The sequence below is a fragment of the Tursiops truncatus genome, chromosome 5 (genome assembly GCF_011762595.2).
Source record: "Tursiops truncatus isolate mTurTru1 chromosome 5, mTurTru1.mat.Y, whole genome shotgun sequence".
NCBI classification, from domain to species: domain Eukaryota; kingdom Metazoa; phylum Chordata; class Mammalia; order Artiodactyla; family Delphinidae; genus Tursiops; species Tursiops truncatus.
Window position 1 is genome coordinate 56,025,081 of NC_047038.1, and position 25,123 is coordinate 56,050,203.

At 36.9% G+C, this 25,123-nt stretch overlaps 1 long non-coding RNA gene and 1 pseudogene across 1 annotated transcript in view; both read right to left on the reverse strand.

The window, feature by feature from the left end:
- LOC141278684 (uncharacterized) overlaps positions 1–25,123 on the reverse strand; it is a 60,331-nt gene that overhangs the window by 19,698 nt on the left and 15,510 nt on the right. The window lies entirely within an intron of this gene.
- LOC101320508 (AP-3 complex subunit sigma-2 pseudogene) lies at positions 14,866–15,447 on the reverse strand (annotated as a pseudogene).

The window sequence follows — 25,123 nt, forward strand, 5'->3', positions numbered from 1 at the left end:
ACACCATGATCAAGTGGGATTTATCCCAGGGATGCAAGGATTCTTCAATATATGCAAATCAAACAATGTGATACACCATATTAACATACTGAAGAATAAAAACCATATGATCATCTCAATAGAGGCAGAAAAAGCTTTTGACAAAATTCAACACCCATTTATGATAAAAAAAAAACTCTCCAGAGAGTGGGCACAGAGAGAACAAACCTCAATATAATAAAAGCCATATATCTCAAACCTACAGCTAACATCATACTCAATGGTGAAAAATTGAAAGCATTTCCTCTAAGATCAGGAATAATACAAAGATGTCCACTCTCACCACTCTTATTCAACATAGTTTTGGAAGTCCTAGCAATGGCAATCAGAGAAGAAAAATAAATAAAAGGAATCCAAATTGGAAAAGAAGAAGTAAAACTATCACTATTTGCAGATGACATGATACTATACATAGATAATCCTAAAGATTCCACCAGAAGACTACTAGAGTTAATCAATGAATTTGGTAAAGTTTCAGGATACAAAATTAATGCACAGAAATCTCTTGCATTCCTATACACAAACATCGAAATATCAGAAAGAGAAACTAAGGAAACAATCCCATTCAACAGTGCAACAAAAAGTATAAAATACCTAGGAATAAACCTACCTAAGGAGGTAAAAATCCTGTACTCAGAAAACTATAAGACACTGATGAAAGAAATCAAAGATGAGACAAACAGATTGAGAGATATACCATGTTCTTGGATTGGAAGAATCAACACTGTGAAAATGACTATACTACCAAAGCAATCTACAGATTCAATGCAATCCCTGTCAAATTACCATTGGCATTTTTTACAGAACTAGAACAAAAAATCTTAAAATTTGTATGGAGACACAAAAGACCCTGAATAGCCAAAGCAACCTTGAGGGAAAAAAACGGAGCTGGAGGAATCAGACTCCCTGACTTCAGTCTATACTACAAAACTACAGTAATCAAGACAATATGGTACTGGTGCAAAAACAGAAATAAAGATCAATGGAACAGGATACAAAGCCCAGAGATAAACCCACACACCTATGATCAACTAATCTATGGCAAAGGAGGCAAGGATATACAATGGAGAAAAGACAGTCTCTTCAATAAGTGGTGCTGGGAAAACTGGACAGCTGCATGTAAAAGAATGAAATTAGAACACTTCCTAACACCATACACAAAAATAAACTCAAAATGGATTAAAGACCTAAATGTAAGACCGGATACTATAAAACTCTTAGAGGAAAACATAGGAAGAACACTCATTGACATAAATCACAACAAGATCTTTTTTGACCCACATCCTAGAGTAATGGAAGTAAAATCAAAAATAAAGAAATGGGACCTAATGAAACTTAAAAGCTTTTGCACAGCTAAGGAAACTATAAACAAGACAAAAAGATAACCCTCAGAATGGGAGAAAATATTTGCAAATGAATCAATGAGCAAAGGATTAATCTGCAAAATATATACACAGCTCATGCAGCTCAATATTAAAAAAACAAACAACCCAATTAAAAAATGGGCAGAAGACCTAAATAGACATTTCTCTGAAGAAGACATACAGATGGCCAAGAGGCACATGAAAAGCTCCTCAACATCACTAATTATTAGAGAAATGCAAATCAAAACTACAATGAGTTATCACCTTGCACCAGTTAGAATGGGCATCATAAGAAAATCTACAAACAACAAATATTGGAGAGGGTATGGGGAAAAGGGAACACTCTTGCACTCTTAGTGGGAATGTAAATTGATAGAGCCACTATGGAGAACAGTATGGAGGTTCCTTAAAAAACTAAAAATACAGGCTTCCCTGGTGGCGCAGTGGTTGAGAGTCCGCTTGCCGATGCAGGGGACATGGGCTTGTGCCCCCGTCCGGGAAGATCCCACATGCCGCAGAGCAGCTAGGCCCATAAGCCATGGCCGCTGAGCCTGCACGTCCGGAGCCTGTGCTCCGCAACAGGAGAGGCCACAACAGTGAGAGGCCCGCATACCGCAAAAAAAAAAAAAAAGAAAAGAAACTAAAAATAGAATTACCATATGACCCAGAAATCCCACTACTGGGCATATACCCAGAGAAAACCATAGTTCAGAAAGACACATGCACCCCAATGTTCATTGCAGCACTATTTACAATAGCCAGGTCATGGAAGCAAACTAAATGCCCATCGACAGATGAATGGATAAAGATGTGGTAAATATATACAATGGAATATTACTCAGACATATAAAGGAACGAAACTGGGTCATTTTTAGAGACGTGGATAGACCTAAAGACTGTCATACAGAGTGAAGTAAGTCGGAACAAGAAAGACAAATATCGTATATTAACGCATATATGTGGAATCCAGAAAAATGGTACAGCTGAACCTGTTTGCAAGGCAGAAATAGAGACACAGATATAGAGAACAAACGTATGGACACCAAAGGGTAAAAGGAGGGGTGGGTGAGGGTGGTGGTGGGATTAATTGGGAGATTGGGATTGACATATATACATTAATATGTATAAAATAGATAACTAATAAGAACCTGCTGTAAAAAAATAAAAATAAAAAGTTTATAAATGAGAGAATTCCTATCCTTAAACAATTTAGAAACTAAATTTGTAAACAATAAGGGAAGAGAAAACAATGTAGCAGGGATGATGGGTTGAATACACATATATTAATGTATTGCTTTTTATCTAAGTCTCATACACCTCTACATCCTTTAAAATATTTTGTTATGAAAAAGTTCAAATTTATATAATAGAATTATAAAGAAAATATACATATATCTTTTAGATTTAACCTTTAATAATATATTGAAGTATAAGATCAATTACCAAAATTTGACATTTTCTTCATAGTATTCTTATATCCATCTCTAAGAATAAAAATATTTTCTTACATAACCACAATAATATCACACCAAGAATTTTAATAATTTCATAGCACTGTCAATTACTCTGTACTTATATAAATTTTCCCAGGTGTTCCTAAATTTCTTTTTTATACTGAGAAGCACTCTTAATATCAAAGTTGAGGATGAACTGAGTGTCATGAGAGGAAAAAGTTGTGATACAAAAGAACACACAGAGAAGAATAAAGAGAGTGATTGGGGAATGGGAATGGAAGATGAATAAAGGAGTACGTTTATATGAAATCTGGAAAGTGAGCAAAGCACTGGAGAGTTTTAGGAAATGTAGATTGTATCTACAGCAGTCTGTTGGATATAAATTTTATAAGCCAAGAGAGATAAAAAGAGTAGCTGGAAATAAGATTTTTTAATACAGGGAGAGCAAAATAATCCGCTCAGAAGGCATTTACACAAGTAAACTGCTTGGGTAACTTATGCTAGTCTCTATGTGTAATTTATAAATATTAAGATTTTTCAATTATATTTTGTATTTTTGCCATTTATTCTAGGATCAGAAGTGTGTTAAAAATAATTTGTCACAAAATGAATGAAATGGGCCCAGCATAAGACAAGCAATAGTACAAATGCAATGGTAAATGACACTCACACCACTCCTGCCTTGTGTTGACAGTGGAAAACAGAGGTGAATAAACCTGCCCAAAATAGGCAGCTGACACTCAGATTCAACGGATCATTCACTGTGGAAATGGAGAATCAAAGGACAACTTTTGGTTTTTGAAGTGAAGGCAGAAACCTTGATTTTGTTAAATGCAAAATCTTATGATCATTAAAGGTTGGCAATCAACACTCAGTTTAAAACTGGTGCAGGCAAATACTGTGTGTATCAAACAAAACAAGCAACTGTGTGGGCAGAACTGGCCCCTGTGCTACAGCTTGTTGCATCTCATCCAACAAAGCTGAGGAAGCAACACTTCTCACTGGGTGCAAATTTGTAAGACACTCTTCGAAAGTGTTAGTAAGTCAACTTAATTTACATATGTTCCTTAATTTGCTTAGTTTCCTTCCTGCTTCACTTCCTCCTACCTAAATAATACAGGCACTGTCCTGAACGACAGCTCCCTAAGTATACAAGACGACAATGTAACTGATTCAATGATGCCCTGAACAAAGACGTGTCTGGTGGTGAGCCTCCTCTAGAAAAAAGGAAATCTGATTAATTCTTCAAGTTATACCTCTATTCCAGAAAAGAATGAGCCAAATTTACATAGTTAACTAATCAGGGAATATCCCATTCCTAATCTTTGCCAGAAGAGTCAGATCCAATCTAATCACATTACTACAGAATAGCACCTAGATTTAGACATTTTCACTGTAGCATTTTTACTAAGGATTAAATCTAATCCTGAGAGGAAAAATATAATCTGCTTTAAATTTTGTATTTATCTTATACATATTAATATTTATCTATAAGAAATACAAAATTTGATGTCATGTAAAATCATTGGATTATGAAAAATTTAGATAAGCACACCTACCATCTTTGTACTTTATTATGTTTGCTATACAATTCATCATAGTTTTCCTCACAATACATCTTATTATTATTGCATTTGCACTATCTATCAACAAGACAGTGGTCTCTTTGATAGACAGCAGGACTAAATTCTATTCAGCTTTATCCCATCCTATCACAGAATACTGTAACATCCCAGAGACTCAGAGAATGCTTATTTAATTGATATGTTTTTTTAAAAAAAGACTGAGGGCTTCCCTGGTGGTGCAGTGGTTGAGAGTCTGCCTGCCGATGCAGGGGACATGGGTTCGTGCCCCGGTCCAGGAGGATCCCACATTCCGCAGAGTGGCTGGGCCCGTGAGCCATGGCCGCTGAGCCTGCGTGTCCGGAGCCTGTGCTCCACAACGGGAGAGGCCACAACAGTGAGAGGCCCGCGTACCGCAATAAAAACCAAAAAAACAAAACACAAACAAACAAAAAAAGACTGAATTTAAATAAATTTTTAAAATTGAATCTGGCTTTAAAAATCATGGGTTAACATCCCAGAGACTCAATAAATGCTTGCTTAATTCAAGTAGCTTAAAAAGTAAGATTGGATTTAAGAAAATCTCAAAAAAGTTGAACTGTATTTAAAAATCATGAGTTAACATAAATATTTCAATATAACTTAATTTATACAAATTTATAGGACAAATGCTATTCTAATGTAATAAACAATAAAGCTCATATCTTCTTGCCAAAAGTATCTGAAGAAAAATTTCTCTCTGGTATAATTGCAATTTTTCCATAATTTGGGTATCAGAGTATTCAAACTATCAAAAATGCACTTTGGGTTTTTTTTACTACATATCACTACACAATCTAATGACATTTTTTATCAGGAATTGTGTAATTCTTAGAGATTAGAAAACACGTAGGCATTTTGGCTTGATCAGCATAAGCAGTGACTGTGTTGAAAGGACTGAGAGGTGCAGTGCTGGCTGATAGAAGCTCAAATAATTTCTCTAACCAAGTCACGGAGAGCAAAATGTACTCTCACGCAGTAACATTTTACTCCAGCATAACTACTTTGCAGCAAGAATATGTAGCACACTGAAATTTAGAAAGGTGAAGGTTCAACTATTTATTTAACATTACTATCATATTTGCTCTTAGAAGTGTATGAATAGAAGAAATTGAGTTTCCTACTCTCCCCTTTGGCTTTCTATCTCCAGAAGTGGGCAAGAAAATTTCCCCTTGATAGTTGATGTACCCTGCAGAACCAAAATTTGAAGATTGTGCTTATAGTAACTTTCCTTATCTTTCTAACATGTAGCACAAATACACTACTGGTTATGAATATTAAGACTAAAATAATTAGCAAGACAAGTTTCCCTAAGGCTTAGATCACAGTAACACAATGAGTAAAAAGTGAAATGGAAATTAGAGCAAAACTCAAAGTTTTGTTTGATATTTGTAGTAATACAGTGGCAGAACTGCCTCCCAGGAACTAAGATTGAAGAACTCCACACTGTTAAAGCCATCTCTTCCTTCTTTTGTCCATTTTCAATTACAGTTATCCCAGTTTGGTTAGCCCTAAACTAGCCATATGAAAACTCATGATGTCGAGTATTTTCTATCAATGAAATCATTCTTTTTCCTTATTTCTAGACTGCTAAACCAAATGTGTACCAAAAAAGATTATCTTCAGTTAACTTTCCACTAGGATTCATTCATTCATTCATGCATTAAACCATGAAAAAAATATTTTAGCTTATTACGTATGCTAAACACCATGTGATATACTGGGTGAGCTACAAAAATATACTGTGAGCTACAAAAATAGCTCACACCCATTATCCTATATGATACCAAATATGAGTGTTATCATTCACATAGATCACTGAAAATGATGGTCAAAATACCAGATGTGTCATTTTGGGGGACAAAGTTCTTACACCCAAGTAGAAAGTACATGAAGATTAACATTTTCTGAAGGTCTTTTGTTTGTTGTTAAAATTTATTATACTGAGTCTATATCAGTCTTTCTAATCACAAAATACTAATAATGCCACACGAAGTAGGAAATACTAACAAAAGCTCTAAAAGTTTATATCATGAACACAAATCTTAAAAAGACTAGATTCATATAATCATTAACATCACATGTCACAGAACGTGTACTCAAAAATGTATTGATGCTTTAGCTATGAAAAACATACATTTCAAAAAACTTCTCTTCACCATTTGGATGTCAACTAAAAACACAAAAAATGTGAAAAATCCCCAAAAATATATTTTTGAAGGAATATAATCCTTAATCTCCAAAATATGGCTAAAGGGAAAGAGAAGCGAAGATCAGGCAGATGCCACACAGAAGGAAATGAATAATATTTACATCATCAGTGATAAGAGGGACTAGTGGTAGCAGATTTAAGAAAGCACCAGTAAAACAACTTCTTGATGAGAAAGAGCATGTTCTGAAGGGCAAAATCCTATCTCCTGGTTATAACAATAATTGCAGAAACTGTTGATCAAGACATATAATAGAAGTTGTTCTCAACCTAGTTTGATTCAGAAATGTAGATGTGGAAGGTCAATACAAAGAATCACCCAGGTCAGTCATATATGCAGGACACAGTCTCTGAAATAGCAGAGGAGAATTTTTTAGATGGAAAAACTCCTTAAAATGGAAGACAAAGGGGTCGGAGGTTTTACACATAACATAAAGAAATTTCACAGACATCCAGAAAATGCTAACTCATTAAATTATGAACAATAAAGAAAAATTAGTACAGGCCATAATACAAATATACTATTAAAGATGAGAAAGAAAAAGGAGAATAAGGATGTTAGTCAAAATACAAATGAAAAACTGGACAAATGTTAGTTCATAATGTGGGCAAAAGGCTAATCACCTTCATATACAAAGAGCTCCTAGAAATCATGGCCAAAGGATATGAAGTAACAGGTTAAGAATATATAATGCCAATTTGTTTTAAATATATTAAAATATGCTCAAACTTAATACTTATAATAATATAAATAGAAATTTAAAAACACATTGAAATACCATTTTTACCTTTCAGACTGGCAAAAATCCAAAATTTGATACCTCACTGTGTTGATGTAGCTATAGACAGACAAGTGCTCTAATGCATTGCTGGTGAGAATTTGAATAGATAGGACTCCTATGAGGGTCAATTTGGTATCTACCTATCAATATTTATCTTATATATGTGTATGTATGTGTGCAAAATGATATACATGAAAGTTTTTGGAAGATATTTTGAAGGTTTACTAATAGGTTTGGTACCTACATAAAATTGAATGAAGTACAGTTATAAGAAAATATAAGAATGCTCTCTATATACTGACATATGTGGAAAAACACTAAAATATATTTCTTAAATTAAAAAATATAAGACATTCAGGACATTGTTTTTAAAATACTACCAATTTTTCAATAAGCAGGGGATAAATTTGTTCTTTAAAAAAAAAATCAGGATAGACTTCCAGTTTCTGGTTCTGCCCGTAAGGAGCTTAAAAATTACTACTCCATTCAAACAGCAAGTAAAAGGATGAACAAACTGAAAAATCAACAGCTCCCTTTGGATTCTTAAGAGAGATGAGGACAGAGGACAAACCACTGCCCTCAAGATTGGAGAGACAGGCAAACACAGGGAGTCACTGCTTACCAAAGCAGAGACTCATACGCAGAAACCTCCATGGAAATCAGTTCTGGGGTAGGAAAACCTGAGCTGTAACTGAGGAGCATCTTTGGCCCATTTTACAACTGGACTGTTTCTTTTCTTATTGTTGAGTTTTAAGAGCTGTTTATATATTTTGGATATTAGTCCTTTACCAGATGTTTCTTTGACAAATATTTTCTCCTAGCATGTGTCTTATCTTTTTATTCTCTTAATATTGTCTTTTACAGAGCAGACATTATTTTAATGTTATTTAAGTTCATCTTATCAATTATTTTTTTCAGGGGTCAGGACTTTTGTGTTGTATCTAAAAAGTTACTGCTATATACACGGTCATCTAGGTTGTATCCTATGTCGTTTTCCAGGAGTGTTACAGTTTTATGTTTTACAGTTGGGTCTACAATCCATTTTGAGTTAATTTTTGTAAAGGTATAAGGTCTGTATCTAGATTCATTTGGACATGTGGATATTCAGTTGTTACAGAACCATTTTAAAAAAAGACTATCTTTTCTCCATCATAATGAGCCAAAGACCTTAAATGACCCCTCAACAAGAAGATATACAAATGGCAAGTAAGCATATGAAAAGATGCTCCACATCATATGTCACCAGGGAAATACAAATTAAAACTATGAGATACCACTACACAGCTATTAGAATGACCAAAATTCAGAACACTGACAACACCAAGTACTTGTGAGGATGTGGAGCAAAAGAAGCTCTCATTCATTACTCATGGAAATGCAAAATGGCACAAATTTGCAAGAAATTTTAACGTAGTTTTTACAAAACTAAGCATACTCTTACCATAGGATTCAGCAATCACATCACACTTCATGGCATTTACCTAAAGGTGCTGAAAACTTATGTCCACATGAAACCTGCACATGGATGTATATATCAGCTTTATCCATAACTTACAAAACATGGAAATAACCAAGATGTACTTCAGTAAGTGAATGGATAAACTGTGGACAATGGACTGTTATTCAGTGATAAAAGGAAATGATCTACTAAGCCATGAAAAGACATGGAAGAAACTTAAATACATATTATTAAGTGAAAGAAACTAATCTGAAAATGGAAAATATTGTATGATTCCAACTATATGACATCCTGCAAAAGGCAAAACTATGGAGATAGTAAAAAGATCAGTGATTGCCAGGGATTAGTGGAAAGGGAGAAATGAATAGGTGGAGCACAAAGGATTTTAAACTTCTCTGTATGATATTATAATGGTGGACCCATATTATAAGTTTGCCCACACCCTTAAAATGTACAACACCAAAAGCGAACCCTAATGTAAACTACAGACTTTAGATGATTATGATGTGTCAAGATAGGTTCATCTATTGTAACAAATGTACAATCTGGTAGGACATGATGATAATGATAAGCTATACACATGTGGAAGTAAGGGGTATATGGGAAATATCTGCACCTTCCTCTCAATTTTGCTGTAGACCTAAAACTGCCCTCAAAACAAAAGTCTTTAATTTTAAAAAAAGAAAAATAACCATATTTTTAATATAAGTAAGTGGGTCCTGTTTGGTCAATACCATGAGAATATTGTCCTACCTTTGATATTTGATCTAGCACTATGTGTAAAGATCAAGCACATGGAGAATAAAAGGAGAATAGATCATTGGATTTATTATTTGCAGAAAATATATCTTTAATGTGGTGAAAATTTTATAAAATTCATTTATAATTGCTACACTGTTTCTTGGAGAGAGTGTGCCATGAAGAACAACATCCCAGGAGATGTAGCCTTCATACAACTAAAAAATTATTGATATCATGCTACATATATTATCATAAAACACAGTACCAGCATTGTCAGTTTCCAATTTGAGGTTTAGTACTGGAAGGCACTGGTATGTGATCAGCAAGATGAAGCAAAGCATAGGAAAAGGAGAGATAATGTAACTCAGGTGAAATTTATGAACTATAAAACTAGTAATATATGCATATAAATAAAAGCTTTTGAGTACAATTAGGGTAGTGGTAAAAAAGAAAAATCAAAAACTGAATCCTTCATCTAGGCTTTCTGGGCTTGCATGAATCCCCAGTGAAGAAACTCTAGGTTAGAAGAAATAATTTTGGACAGGATGAATAGGAGCAAAGCTCCAAACCACAAATTTGGGACAGAAGCCTGGAAGCAGCTATGCAGAGCGAAACTGGGAAAAGTCCTCATCTTAAAAACAAATTTGTGAATCTGAATTATGTAGCAAATCAGTGTACAATGGGCCCTCCATTATACACAGGTTCCTCATCAATGGATTTAAACCACTGTGCATCAAAAATATTAAAAAAAAAATCCAGAAACTTTCAAAAAGCAAAACTTAAATTTGAGGTGCACTGGCAAATATTTACATTACATTTGCATTGTATTTACAACTATTTATGTAGGATTTGCATTGTATTAGGTATTATAAGTAATATAGAGATGATTTAAAGCATACAGGAGGATGTGCATAGGTTATATGCAAATACTATGCCATTTTACATAAGGGACTTGAGTATCCATGAATTTCGGTATCCAGAGGGGGTCCTGTAACCAATTCCCCTCAGATACAGAGGGACAACTGTATGTATTCTTTTCATAACTATTTACTTAATGCCCATTATGTGTCAGACCTTTTAATACATGTTGAAGCTCTAACATGAAGACAAAAATCCATGCCATCAAAAAACTCACAGTTTGGGATGGTCTATTTGTCAGGATCAAGCTAAGTTCAGATCAATAACAGAGACAGGAATTAAAATATGTATATTCAGGTGATTAGAGCAATGGGCCAAGGTTCAATGTCCAAGAAGACACTCAGGCACCAAGACCAGAGTGCAGAATGAAGAATTCAACAAAAATCATTGCACATACAAGAATTATCAGAATAGGTGCAGGTTCTACAGGAAGCTGAATCATAGGAATTATGCCACTTACAAGAATTATCAGAATAGGTGCAGGTTCTACAGGAAGCTGAATCATAGGAATTATGCCACTAGGGTCAAAAGCCTTTGTTCCTAGGGTCAGATTCCCCAAACTCATGGCTAAAAGTTTAGAATTCATCCAAAATAATTGTGCTCCCATTCAGAGGGGTCTTTCTACATTATCGTTGGTAGTTGGTTACTTATCTCTGCTTTAACAGGTCCAATTGCAGAGAGGTCACCAGTTATTTTTAAAATGTTTATCTAAGAAAGCTATTGCTTTTTATATCTTAATCTTGTAAATAGCTCCCTATTGAATTCTTCTGTTGTTTCCAAGGGGTTTTCAACTGACTTTCTCATGTTTTCCAGGTATAAATCCATATCATCTGCAAATAATAAGTTAGATAATTTCCTTCCAATGTTTATAGCAATCATGTCTTTCTCTTACCTAATTGCATTGTCAAATTCTTCCAGAAAGTGTACATAAACAGTGGCAATATTGGGCATCATTAACTTTAACAGTAATGACCTAGTATTTCACATTTAAGCATAATTGTGGCTTCCAGTGTGTGAGTGTGTGTGTGTGTGTGTGCATATGTATTCCAAAAAGTTTTTTTTAACAGAAATGGATATTAATTTTTGTCAACTGCTTTCTAAGCATCTATAGAGAATTTTAATATCATTTCTCCTTTGATCAATCTTCATAAACTGAAAATAGCAGATTTTGAATAATAAATTCTACATTTTATTACTAGAATCAATCTCACATGATGATTTCTTTCTTTTAATGTGTTTCAAGTACTTTCACATTTTTCAAAAGTAAATCTAGTGTGTGGTATTTTTTCATTTGCATATTATTGTGGAATTTGATACAATGATACAATACATCCTTTGTAAAAATGATTTGTAATTTTCCCTCTTCTCAACTCTGAAACAGTTTAAGTAGTAGCAGCATTTTATATTTCCGAAAGATTTGAAGGGGTTGACATGGGGGCACAGAGCTCTGTGTACCTGGCATCATAATTTTCTTCCAGAATATTTGGTCAGTTTACTATCCCAATATTTTTGGAGTCCATTTTTACAATTACATTTGGTATAAAACATTTAATTTTCTCTAGTTTTTTTTACAGAGTTTAGAGTTTATTTTTTCATGTACAATTTAATACCACTTTCCTCCTTATTTTTTCTTAATAGGCTTAGCTGTCTTTCATTTTCAAAAAATGAATAATATTTAAATTGTGATCATTGTTTTTCAATTCACTAACCTTTGTTTTTAACTTCACTGTGCTCTTTCTTCAGGTCCTTTGGTTTGTTTTGTTGATCATCTGTCTAACCCTTTTAAATGATTAGATAATTCAATTAAATAAATTATTTCCTTTTATTAATCTAAATATTTCAGCTATAAATATCCCTCTGAGGGTTGTTTTACTTAATTTTCAAAGTTTTAATTATGACATGTTTATTATTATTTACAAAGTGTATGGCAAGTTAGGATCAATTTTTCTTTTTTGCCACAAAATAATCATTAAGGATAGTTTATGTTTTTTAAAGTTCATTTTTCTGATGTTCTTGTTTTCCAGGCTTCTGTTAAAGATTCAGTTATTAAAATTTCTAATCTACTGAAGTTTTATAAAGTTCCATGAGCCCTTGAAAAGAAAGTTCACTCCTTCCTTCAGGATGTGAATTCAATATATGTCTTTTGGATTTATTCATTAAATACATCATTTATATCTTTTTTTTTTGGTATGTATACATATAACTGATTCACTTTACTGTACACCTGAAACTAACACAACATTTTAAATCAACTATACTCCAATAAAATTCTTTTTTTTTTTTTTTTTTTGCGGTACGCGGGCCTCTCACTGTTGTGGACTCTCCCGTTGCAGAGCACAGGCTCCGGACGCGCAAGCTCAGCGGCCATGGCTCATGGGCCTAGGCGCTCGGCGGCATGTGGGATCTTCCAGGACCGGGGCACGAACCCGTGTCCCCTGCATCGGCAGGCGGACTCTCAACCACTGTGCCACCAGGGAAGCCCTAATAAAAATTTTTAAAAAGAGAAAAATGACTTGTTTCTAGCTTTGTGACCCTTGATACAACACTTAACACAACACAACACTCTGGGCTTCTGCTTCCTCACCAGTTCAACGGAGGCATGTGGAGGACCCCCCAGCTTACACTCTTTGATGCTGTCACTGGCTACCAAGCTGGTTTTTATCACAGTTTCTGAGAAGCTACCCAAACTTTTTGAGGTTTCCTTACCCATAAGAAAGAAAATAAAATTGGGAGAAGCCATTTGAGCAGTGAAAAGAAATGAACTGTGGATTTAGGCAGACAGACAGTCTCAATTCTTAGCCCTTGTGACCTAAACCAGGTTACTTGACCTCTCTGAGTCTTACTTTCTTGACTTTCAAAATGGAGATAACAATGTCTGTTGTAAGGATTGTGGAAGGATCTTGCTCATGCCACCTTACAGTAGGTGCAAAGCAAATATCGTTTCCCTTCTTTGTTCGTATATCAGTTTCAGCAAATGTGAGAGGGATGTGAATATGCTGAAATGTCTGTTTAAAAAATAAATAAATTCTTTAAAAGAATATCAGAGGTTTTAACATCAGATAGGTATATTAATCTACATTTCCCTCTTCCAACATAAGAGGGCCTACATTCTGATCAACACTGCCCATCTCTGAGGTTATCTCGGAACAGAGATGTTCCGAAAGACTGAGGTTAAGAGGCTACAGGGAGCAAAGGGCACCAAGCACAGGAAGCACTGTTCAAAGCGGGAAAAGACGTGGTCCTGACCACGGTCCTGCTGGGCACCATCTCAGATGGGCTCTGCGACAGCATCAGGAGGCCTGAGGAAAGTTTGGGCCACCGGCCAGCAGGCACGAGAAGTCCCCAGGCCGGGAGGCTTTACCATGATGGTGCAGCGAGCTCCCTAATCTCAAGGGAGCTCAACATCATACCTGAGACCTGGCCCCGAGGCAGCGCAGGAGTAAGACGCACTACTTCGAGGAGCAGCTTCAGCTCTAAGTTAACCACAGGAAGAAAGACTCTAATCACACGTAAACATATACAGGTTTCCACAGCTAGCTCTAGAGGACTGTCATCTGAGGGGAACAGGGAATGCCCAGAGTGAGCTCAGGCAGGGACCCCTCGCACACTGGGGAGAAGATGCTGCACTGCCACCGGTCTCAGCCAGCAGGCAGCCCGTGTCCCCAGCCTTCCCCTGTGCCAGGTCCAGAACACATGACCCCAGCTCATGCTCTCGTGCTCCAGAAGCTGGTGTAGACAGCAGTGGGCTTCCTGGACAAAGAAGACTCATCATTCATAACTGACCCCTCTGCTCCTCGAGAGGAGAATGTATTTTAAACCTGGAAGAGTCATAATTCTATGTTCCACATGTTGTCAGCTTTGCCTTCTACAGACACAGGGCCTCTCCCCTTTGAGGGGGACCCATCTGGCTGTGGGGGTGTGCCCTCCCTATTGGCAGAAATGTGGGGGCAGGCAAACAACAGGCTTATGATTTGGATTGTGTCCTGCACATAAACACCTGGGAGAGCAGAGCCAGGACTGTGGCAGTGAGGAGTGTATGCCACAGGAGATGGTGATGAGACATTGTGGCTATACAAAAGGATTCTGGCTGTGCCAACTCTAGTAGAGCCACTAGGCATGTGCTCCATAGGTGAGATGCAAGCACAGGCTGGCAGTGGACACAGGACTCCTTCCCGATTCAGGACAGCAGGGGCCACTGCCTGAGGTGGGACTCCTCCTCCAGGGCGCAGAGCGGGTTTTGCTGCAGGACTGGCTCAGCTTTGCTGGTTCCAAGGACTCAGTTCAGCCATCTTCCACCCTCAGACAAACTGGGACAGGTTGGGGACCTTGATGTTGAGATCGCCAATGTTGATATTCCGAGGCATCTCTGGCAGGTTGATGTTTTTTACGGCAGACACGGCCCGGGCGGGCGCTGCTGAAAGGCCACCCTTGGATTTCTCCGGCCTGTTCTGAGCTTCAACCTGAGCCACGATTTCATTCATGTTTGTTTCCAACACCATCCCACCCATCACCACCTCCTGAAGAATGTAGTGCACCTTATCCATATGGAAGATCAAATCCAATTCACAAACATTTTGAAATACATATCCAGAGTCTCCACAAAAACCTGGATGAGGTCCAAGTTCACTCTCTGATGAATCCACACAAAATACAAAATAGAGGGTAGCAAAATGCTGATAAATCAGTTTGTAGTCAGAGCCACCTGTCAAACTTCTACCCTCCAAGAAGTTACAGATGTTGTCATCCCGCTTGAGAACTAGATGGAAGGTCTCTCAAATAATCTGCTGTTGAATTTCTTCTGGGAAACGCTGGTAGAAGCGGACTAGCCGGGGCTTCCTGTGATTATTGAAAACCAGAATTGCCTGAATCATCTTTGCCCACCATGCTCCTTTCACCACCGGCTACTTCCAGAGAGCATCTCCCATTTATATCTTTTATAGTATTTTTTTGGTCTACTTTAACTCTATGTTTCTGTCTCTTTAAAACATTTTTATTAATTATTGTAAATTTATTTTGTATTTACATATAAATTACTATGTAAATTAGAACCTTATTGAGAATTGCACCCTTATTATGAGAAATTTAGCACAAATTATACTTCCTTTATCTTTCCTCAATATACATTTTATTTTTCTTTGGCTAGCACTGGACATCCCCAACTCCTTCAACTCTGCCTTAAACGAAAATTTCCAGTCTTACTGTGCTGAATATTTTTCTCTATGTACAGTCTTACAGTAATGCTCTTCTAAGATACGATGTTAAAAATAAGGTAGAATTCCATATAATCTGACCAATATGGATTATCGTAGAATGTAGTCTCTCTCAATTTAGCCACCATACATTTACCAAGTCAAGCTAAGATTGCATATGGGTGGGCCAATCTCCTAGGTGGCTCCCACTGAGCATGAATTCAGCAGGAATTCTGTTGGGAAAGGCAATATCCTACATGCAGTTTTTGGGTTTCTACTTGGCCACATAAGAATGGGCCTTGAGGAAGGAACACTTCTTTACCAACAGATAAAGAAACCTCACAGCTTGTGCTGCATTTATCACATTGTGTGGGAATGGCTTTTGCTGTTCAGACTCAATGTGTATTTCTTTGTTTTGCTTAAGCATGTGCCTCATATGGCACCTGGCCAACCCACTACTATATCTGTCCCTTGCCAGGAGGGGACAGGATCATTTTGCTGCAGCACAAAAGGGATTTCTGCAGGTTAATTGCCCTGTGTCCACTGCTGGGAGGGACCTGCTGGCAATGGGGTACTGATACCCACTGATGAAGTTAATCTTGCTCTGCCTTATCTCTAGGTGAGTAAATCATTGTTCCATCCAATGCTTGACTGCATTGTGTTTTCTCTGGCAACTCTGATATCAAAATGCAGTGGACAGAAGAGTTCAGACTTCTACTCCTAATAATAAGCCACAGATGCCACTTGCTTGACAGTTTAATTAACACCCATTACCTTATAGTGCTTGTTCTGTTGACTTTCTTGTGTACATTTCCTTATATATACTAAATATTCTAAAAGTATTCATTGAACAAAAGAATACATAAATGAACACAGGAGGTAAAAATTACAAAATGTACATGATTGAGATTTTCTACAAAGGACAGTTTTTATTAATTTTATGTTTGAGGGAAAAAATTTCATCGAAATTTACTTCAATTAAGTCAATAAATGTCATTCTTGAAAGTTATGTGTTTATAATTGCAGTCACTTACTATAATTATGCAACACTTGCTTTGAGAAAGGACAAGTAGTTTTGAACTGTGTAGCAAATGACACCTTAGGTAATGTAAGCAATTTATAACTGGGTAACTTTAATAGTCTATAAGCTATAATATATACTTTAAGTAATGTTTTACCAGTATGGAATAATTGTCTGATTAGTAATGCACCACTACAAAATGACAAGAGCTTTATAAAAAGAAGTGTGTGCTCTACAAATTGTAGTATAAATTCTGGAGGTTAGAGGAAAGGAAAAGTGATATTATTAATATAGAACTTCTACTAAATAATCCATTAAAATTGTTTTAAATATACTTGAAAGTCCTCAGTATGTGGTACTATTATTTTAAAATGTTCATCAAAACACATAGACTTTATTTTTAATTTAGTTGTAAGGATTACCATAAAAATATGTACATAATCTCCTTTCACTGTTTTTTGGGAGCATGTATCTTTAAGCCAAAAGTGATTATCACAATCTATTTTCTTGAATTATGAACATATATTATTAATCTTAGGTGGCCACTGAAAGGAAGAACCCAAGGATGAAAAGTACTACAACAATTTGTTTTATATCTGCTACTGTGATTTATTATCAAGGAGTCTTTGTCATTTTCTGAAGTTTTAATATTTGTTATTTTAACTGTCTCACTCCTTCCAAAATAAAGCACATCAGGGATTGTGTTTTCATCACTACTCTATCCTTGGTAAGTAGAAGAACCCTTGACACTTAGAAGCACTCAAAAAATATTGTGACATGCAAGTATGAATGTGTAATCACATATGGTGATTATTTTTATCCCTGGTAACTTAGCTGAATACTTGTTCAGAGAGACCTCAGGGAATCATTTTGGCCAAGATGATTTGAAAAGATGATCTTTGAGTAAATCAGAATAAAGAGAAGGAATTAGCAATACAAAGATATGAATCAACAGAATTCCAAGTAAAGAGACGAAAAAGCACTGACTTTGTAATTAACTGTGTACTATTTTCCCAGTATTTGTATTTGCCAAAGAAAAACACAAAATTAATTGTATAACATGGTTCCCAACACAAAGGAAATTACATACAGCTTTGTAAGGAGATGAAGTACCATGTGAACAAAGCAGACTTTTTAAAAAAATTCGCAGATATATGTGATCTGTTCTGAATACGCTAAGTATGGTTATCATCTTAATAAAGTTATCCTCTAATCCTAGTTTCCAATGATTGCTTATGAATGGGTACTGAATAATATCAAATTATTTTTCTGAATATTTTGAAATAATTATATCATTTTTATTAGTAGTAGTATATTAACATACTGAACTGTATTGATAGATTTTCAAATAGCAAACCATTCTAGAATTCCTAAAATACTACCTCCTTGGTTCTTGATGTAACAACCTCTTTAAACCACTGAGTTTTATTGGCTGATATTTGTTTAGGATTTTTGCTTCTACGTTCGTGAGTAAGACTGATTTGTATTTTTATTACCATGAACTTGTCAAGTTTTGATATCAAAGCGATGTTGATTTCATAAAGAGTTGAGAAATATCTTTTCTCCTCTTCTTATTATTAGAGCTTTTGTAAAGAGAGATGCTATTCCCTCCTTAAATATTTGTTAGAATTCATCAGTCAACCAATCTGGGCCTAGAGTTATAGGAAGTCACTAAACATTAAATATATATCAACAATTCTAATGTTTTATCTTATGTGAGCTTCTGGTAAATTTATTTTTCTAGAACGTACACAGTTAGTTTTCCAAAATTATTGACCTAACATTCATAATAACACCCAGATTTATAAATTTCTCTAAAATTAGAGATATATTTAGTAACATTTTCACATTTATGATATTGGTTACTTATTAGTTACTCTCTTCCTTGATCATTCTTGCCAGAGGTTCCAGGCATTTCTCAATTGTATTGGTCTTTACAAAGAACTAAGGCAGAAGGTGCCTTAGTTAATCACCTCTATCATAGGTTGATTTTCAATTTTAATAATATCTGTTCATTTCTGTATTGTTTTCTACCTTTTGCTATTTTTAGGTATGATTTGTTGATTTTTTCTAACTTTATTTATCATAGTCTTGGATAATTGATGCTCAGTCCCCTTTTTAAATTTCCTATTAGTGAAATATAACTGCATTGCCCAAATTTTGATATGTCAAATTTACTCACTTCCATTGTGATGTTTGCTTTAAATCTAAAAGTTAGGAGGGTAGGAGCTTCAAGATGGCAGAAGAGTAAGATGCGGAGATCACCTTCCTCCCCACAAATACATCAGAAATACATCTACATGTGGAACAACTACTACAGAACACCTACTGAACGCTGGCAGAAGACCTCAGACCTCCCAAAAGGCAAGAAACTCCTCAAGCACCTGGGTAGGGCAAAAGAAAAAAGAAAAAACAGACAAAAGAATAGGGACGGGGGCTTCTCTGGTGGCGCAGTGGTTGAGAATCTGCCTGCTAACGCAGGGGACACGGGTTTGAGCCCTGGTTTGGGAGGATCCCACGTGCCGCAGAGCAACTAGGCCTGTGAGCCACAACTACTGAGCCTGCGCGTCTGGAGCCTGTGCTCCTCAACAAGAGAGGCCGCGACAGTGAGAGGCCCGCACACGGCGACGAAGAGTGGCCCCCCACTTGCCACAACTAGAGAAAGGCCTCGCACAGAAACGAAGACCCAACACAGCAAAAATAAATTAATTAATTAATAAACTCCTACCACCAACATCTTCTTTAAAAAAAAAAAAAAAAAGAATAGGGACGGGACCTGCACCAGTGGGAAGCTGTGAAGGAGGAAAGGTTTCCACACACTAGGAAGCCCCTTAGCGGGCAGACTGCGGGTGGTGGAGCGGGGAGCTTTGGAGCCACGGAGGAGAGCGCAGCCACAGGGGTGCGAAGGACAAAGTGGAGAGATTCCTGCACAGAGGATTGGTGCCGACCAGCACTCACCAGCCCGAGAGGCTTGTCTGCTCACCCTCCAGGGCGGGCGGGACTGGGAGCTAAGGCTTGGGCTTTGGTCGGATCACAGGGAGAGGACTGGGGTTGGCAGCGTGAACACAACCTGAAGGGGCTAGTGCACCACAGCTAGCCGGGAGGGAGTCCGGGAAAAGGTCTGGAGCTGCCGAAGAGGCAAAAGACTTTTTCTTGCCTCTTTGTTTCCTGGTGCACGAGAGCGGATTAAGAACGCCACTTAAAGGAGCTCCAGAGACAGGCGCAGGCAGCGGCTATCAGCGCGGACCACAGAGACGGGCATGGGACGTTAACGCTGCTGCTGCTGCCACCAAGAAGCCTGTGTGCAAGCAAGGGTCACTCTCCACACCACGACACCTGGGAGCCTGTGCAGCCCGCCACTTCCAGGGTCCTGTGATCCAGGGACAACTTCCCCAGGAGAACGCACGGTGCGCCTCAGGTTGGTACAACGTCACGCCGGCCTCTGCCGCTGCAGGCTCTCCCTGCAATCTGTACCCCTCCCTCCCCCCGGCCTGAGGGAGCCAGAGCCCCGAATCAGCTGCTCCTTTAACCCCGTCCTGTCTGAGTGAAGAACAGATGCCCTCATGTGACCTACACACAGAGGCGGGGCCCAATCCAAAGCTGAACCCCGGGAACTGTGTGAACAAACAAGAGAAAGGGAAATGTATCCTAGCAGCCTCAGGCGCAGAGGATTAAATCTCCACAATCAACTTGATGTACCCTGCACCTGTGGAATACATGAATAGACAATGAATCATCCCAAATTAAGGGAGGTGGACTTTGGGAGCAACGATATATATATTTTTTCCCTTTTTCTCTTTTTGTGAGTGTGTATGTGAACGCTTCTGTGTGTGATTTTGTCTGTATAGCTTTGCTTTTACCATTTCTCCTACGATTCTGTCTGTCCGTTTTTGCAGTTCTTTTATACATAAAAATTTTTTTTCTTAATAATTATTTTTTATTTTAATACCTTTATTTTATTTTACTTTACTTTATTTTACTTTATCTTCTTTCTTTCTTTCTGTTTTTTCTCCCTTTGATTCAGAGCTGTGTGGAGGACAGGCTCTTGGTGCTCCAGCCAGGCATCAGGGCTGTGCCACTGAGGTGGGAGAGCCAAGTGCAGGACATTGTCCACAAGAGACCTCCCAGCTCCAAGTAATATCAAGTGGTGAAAATCTCCAAGAGATCTCCGTCTCAACACTAAAACCCAGCTCCACTCAATGACCAGCAAGTTACAGTGCAAGACGCCCCATGCCAAACAACTAGCAGGACAGGAACACAACACGATGCATTAGCACAGAGGCTGCCTAAAATCATAATAAGGCCACAGACACCCCAAAACACACCAACAGGTGTGGACCTGCCCACAAGAAACAAAAGATCCAGCCTCGTCCACCAGAAAACAGGCACTAGTCCCCTCCACCAGGAAACCTACACAATGCACTGAACCAAACTTAGCCACTGGGGACAGACACCGAAAACAACAGAAACTACGATCCTGCAGCCTGCAAAAAGGAGACCCCAAACACGGTAAGTTAAGCAAAATGAGAAGACAGAGAAACACACAGCAGATGAAGGAGCAAGGCAGAAAACCACCAGACCTAACAAATGAAGAGGAAATAGGCAGTCTACCTGAAAAAGAATTCAGAATAATGATAGAAAAGATGATCCAAATTCTTGGAAATAGGATGGAGAAAATACAAGAAATGTTTAATAAGGACCTAGAAGAACTAAAGAGCAAACGAACAGTGATAAGCAACACAAATGAAATTAAAAATTCTATAGAAGAGATCAATAGCAGAATAACTGAGGCAGAAGAACGGATAAGTGACCTGGAAGATAAAATAGTAGAAATAACTACTGCAGAGCAGAATAAAGAATGAAAATAATTGAGGGCAGTCTCAGAGACCTCTGGGACAACATTAAATGCACCAACATTCAAATTATAGGGTTCCCAGAAGAAGAAGAGAAAAATAAAGGGACTGAAAAAATGTTTGAAGAGATTATAGCTGAAAACTTCCCTAATATGGGAAAGGAAATAGTTAATCAACTCCAGGAAGCACAGAGAGTCACATACAGGATAAGTCCAAGGAGAAACATGCCAAGACACATATTAATCAAACTATCAAAAATTAAATACAAAGAACAAATATTAAAAGCAGCAAGGGAAAAATAACAAATAACACATAAATGATCTTTCAGCAGAAACTCTGCAAGCCTGAAGGGAGTGGCAGGACATATTTAAAGTGATGAAGGAGAAAAACCTGCAACCAAGATTACTCTACACAGCAAGGATCTCATTCAGATTTGACAGAGAAACTAAAAGCTTTACAGACAAGCAAAAGCTAAGAGAATTCAGCACCACCAAACTAGCTTTACAACAAATGCTAAAGGAACTTCTCTAGGCAGGAACACATGAGAAGGAAAAGACCTACAATAATAAACACAAAACAATTAAGAAAATGGTAATAGGAACATACATATGGATAATTACCTTAAATATAAATGGATTAAATGCTCCAACCAAAAGACATAGATTGGCTGAATGGACAGAAAAACAAGACCTGTATATGTGCTGTCTGCAAGAGACCCATTTCAGACATAGGGACACACACAGACTGAAGGTGAGGGGATGGAAAAAGATATACCATGCAAATGGAAACCAAAAGAAAGCTGGAATAGCAATTCTCTTATCAGACAAAATAGACTTTAAAACAAAGACTATTACAAGGGACAAAGAAGGACACTACATAATGATCAAGGGATCGATCCAAGAAGAGGATATAACAATTGTAAATACTTATGCAACCAACATAGGAGCACCTCAATACATAAGGCAAATACTAACAGCCATAAAAGGGGAAATTGACAGGAACACAATCATAGTAGGGAACTTTAACACCCCACTTTCACCAATGGACAGATCATCCAAAATGAAAATAAATAAGGAAACACAAGCTTTAAATAATACATTAAACAAGATGGACTTAACTGATATTTATTGGACATTCCATCTAAAAACAATAGAATACACATTCTTCTCAAGTGCTCAAGGAACATTCTCCAGGATAGCTCATATCCTGGGTCACCAATCAAGCCTTGGTAAATTTAAGAAAATTGAAATCGTATCAAGTATCTTTTCTGACCACAATGCTATGAGACTAGATATCAATTACAGGAAAAAATCTGTAAGAAATAAAAACACATGGATACTAAACAACACACTACTTAATGACCAAGAGATCACTGAAGAAATCAAAGAGGAAATAAAAAAATACCTAGAAACAAATAACAATGAAAACATAACAGCCCAAAACCTATAGGGTGCCATAAAAGGTCTTCTAAGAGGGAAGTTCATACCTATACAAGCCTACCTTAAGAAAGAAGAAACATCTAAAATAAACAAGCTAAACTTACACATAAAGCAATTAGAGAAAGAAGAATGAGAGACCCCAAAGTTAGCAAAAGGAAAGAAATCATAAAGATCAGATGAGAAATAAATGAAAAAGAAATGACGGAAACCATAGCAAAGATCAATAAAACTAAAAGGTGGTTCTTTGAGAAGATAAACAAAATTGATAAACCATTAGCCAGACTTATCAAGAAAAAAAGGTAGAAGACTCAAATCAATAGAATTAGAAATGAATAAGGGAAAGTAACAACTGACACTGCAGTAATACAAACTATCGTGAGAGATTACTACAGGTAACTATATGCCAATAAAATGGACAACCTGGAAGAAATGGACAAATTCTTAGAAATGCACAACCTTCCGAGACTGAACCAGGAAGAAATAGAAAATATGAACAGACCAATCACAAGCACTGAATTTGAAACTGTGATTAAAAATTTTCCCACAAACAAAAGCTCAGGACCAGATGGCTTCACAGGCAAATTCTATAAAACATTTAGAGAAGAGCTAACAACTGTCCTTCTCAAACTCTTCCAAAATATAGCAAAGGGAGGAACACTTCCAAACTCATTCTAAAAGCCCACCATCACTCTGATACCAAAACCAGACAAAGATGTCACAAAGAAAACTACAGGCCAATATCACTGATGAACACAGATGCAAAAATACTCAACAAAATACTAGCAAACAGAATCCAACAGCACATTAAAAGGATCATACACTATGATCAAGTGGGGTTTATCCCAGAAATGCAAGGATACTTCAATATACACAAATCAATCAACATGATACACCATATTAACAAATTGAGGGAGAAAAAGCATATGAGCATCTCAAGAGATGCAGAGAAAGCTTTCAACAAAATTCAGCACCCATTTATGATAAAAACCCTCCAAAAAGAAGGCATAGAGGGAACTTTCCTCAACATAATAAGGACATAAATGACAAACCCACAGCCAACATCGTTCTGAATGGTAAATAACTGAAAGCATTTCCACTAAGATCAGGAACAAGACAAGGTTGCCCACTCTCACGACTATTTTTCAACATAGTTTGGAACTTTTGGCCACAGCAATCAGAGAAGAAAAAGAAATAAAAGAAATCCAAATTGGAAAAGAAGAAGTAAAGCTGTCACTGTTTGTAGGTGACATGATACTATACATAGAGAGTCCTAAAGATGCTACCAGGAAACCACTAGAGCTAATCAATGAATTTGGTAAAGTAGCAGGATTCAAAATTAATGCACGGAAATCACTGGCATTCCTAAACACTAATGACGAAAAATCTGAAAGTGAAATCAAGAAAACACTCCCATTTACCATTGCAACAAAAAGAATAAAAGATCTAAAATAAACCTAACTAAGGAGACAAAAGAACTCTATGCAGAAAATTATAAGACACTGATGAAAGAAATTAAAGATGATACAAACAAATGGAGAGATATACCATGTTCTTGGATTGGAAGAATCAACATTGTGAAAATGACTCTACTACCCAAAGTAATTTACAGATTCAATGCAATCCCTATCAAAACACCACTGGCTATTTTCACAGTACTAGAACTACAAATTTCACAATTTGTATGGAAACATAAAAGACCCCAAATAGCCAAAGCTATCTTGAGAATGAAAAACAGAGCTGGACGCATCAGGCTCCCTAATTTCAGACTATACTACAAAGCTACAGTAATCAAGACAGTATGGTACTGGCATAAAAACAGAAATTTAGATCAATGGAACAGGATAGAAAGCCCAGAGATAAACCCACGCACATATGTTCACCTTATCTTTGATAAAGGAGGCAAGAATATACAATGGAGAAAAGACAGCTTCTTCAATAAGTGGTGCTGGGAAAACTGGACCACTACATGTAAAAGAATGAAATTAGAACAATCCCTAACACCCCACAGAAAAATAAACTCAAAATGGATTAAATCCTAAATGTAAGGCCAGATG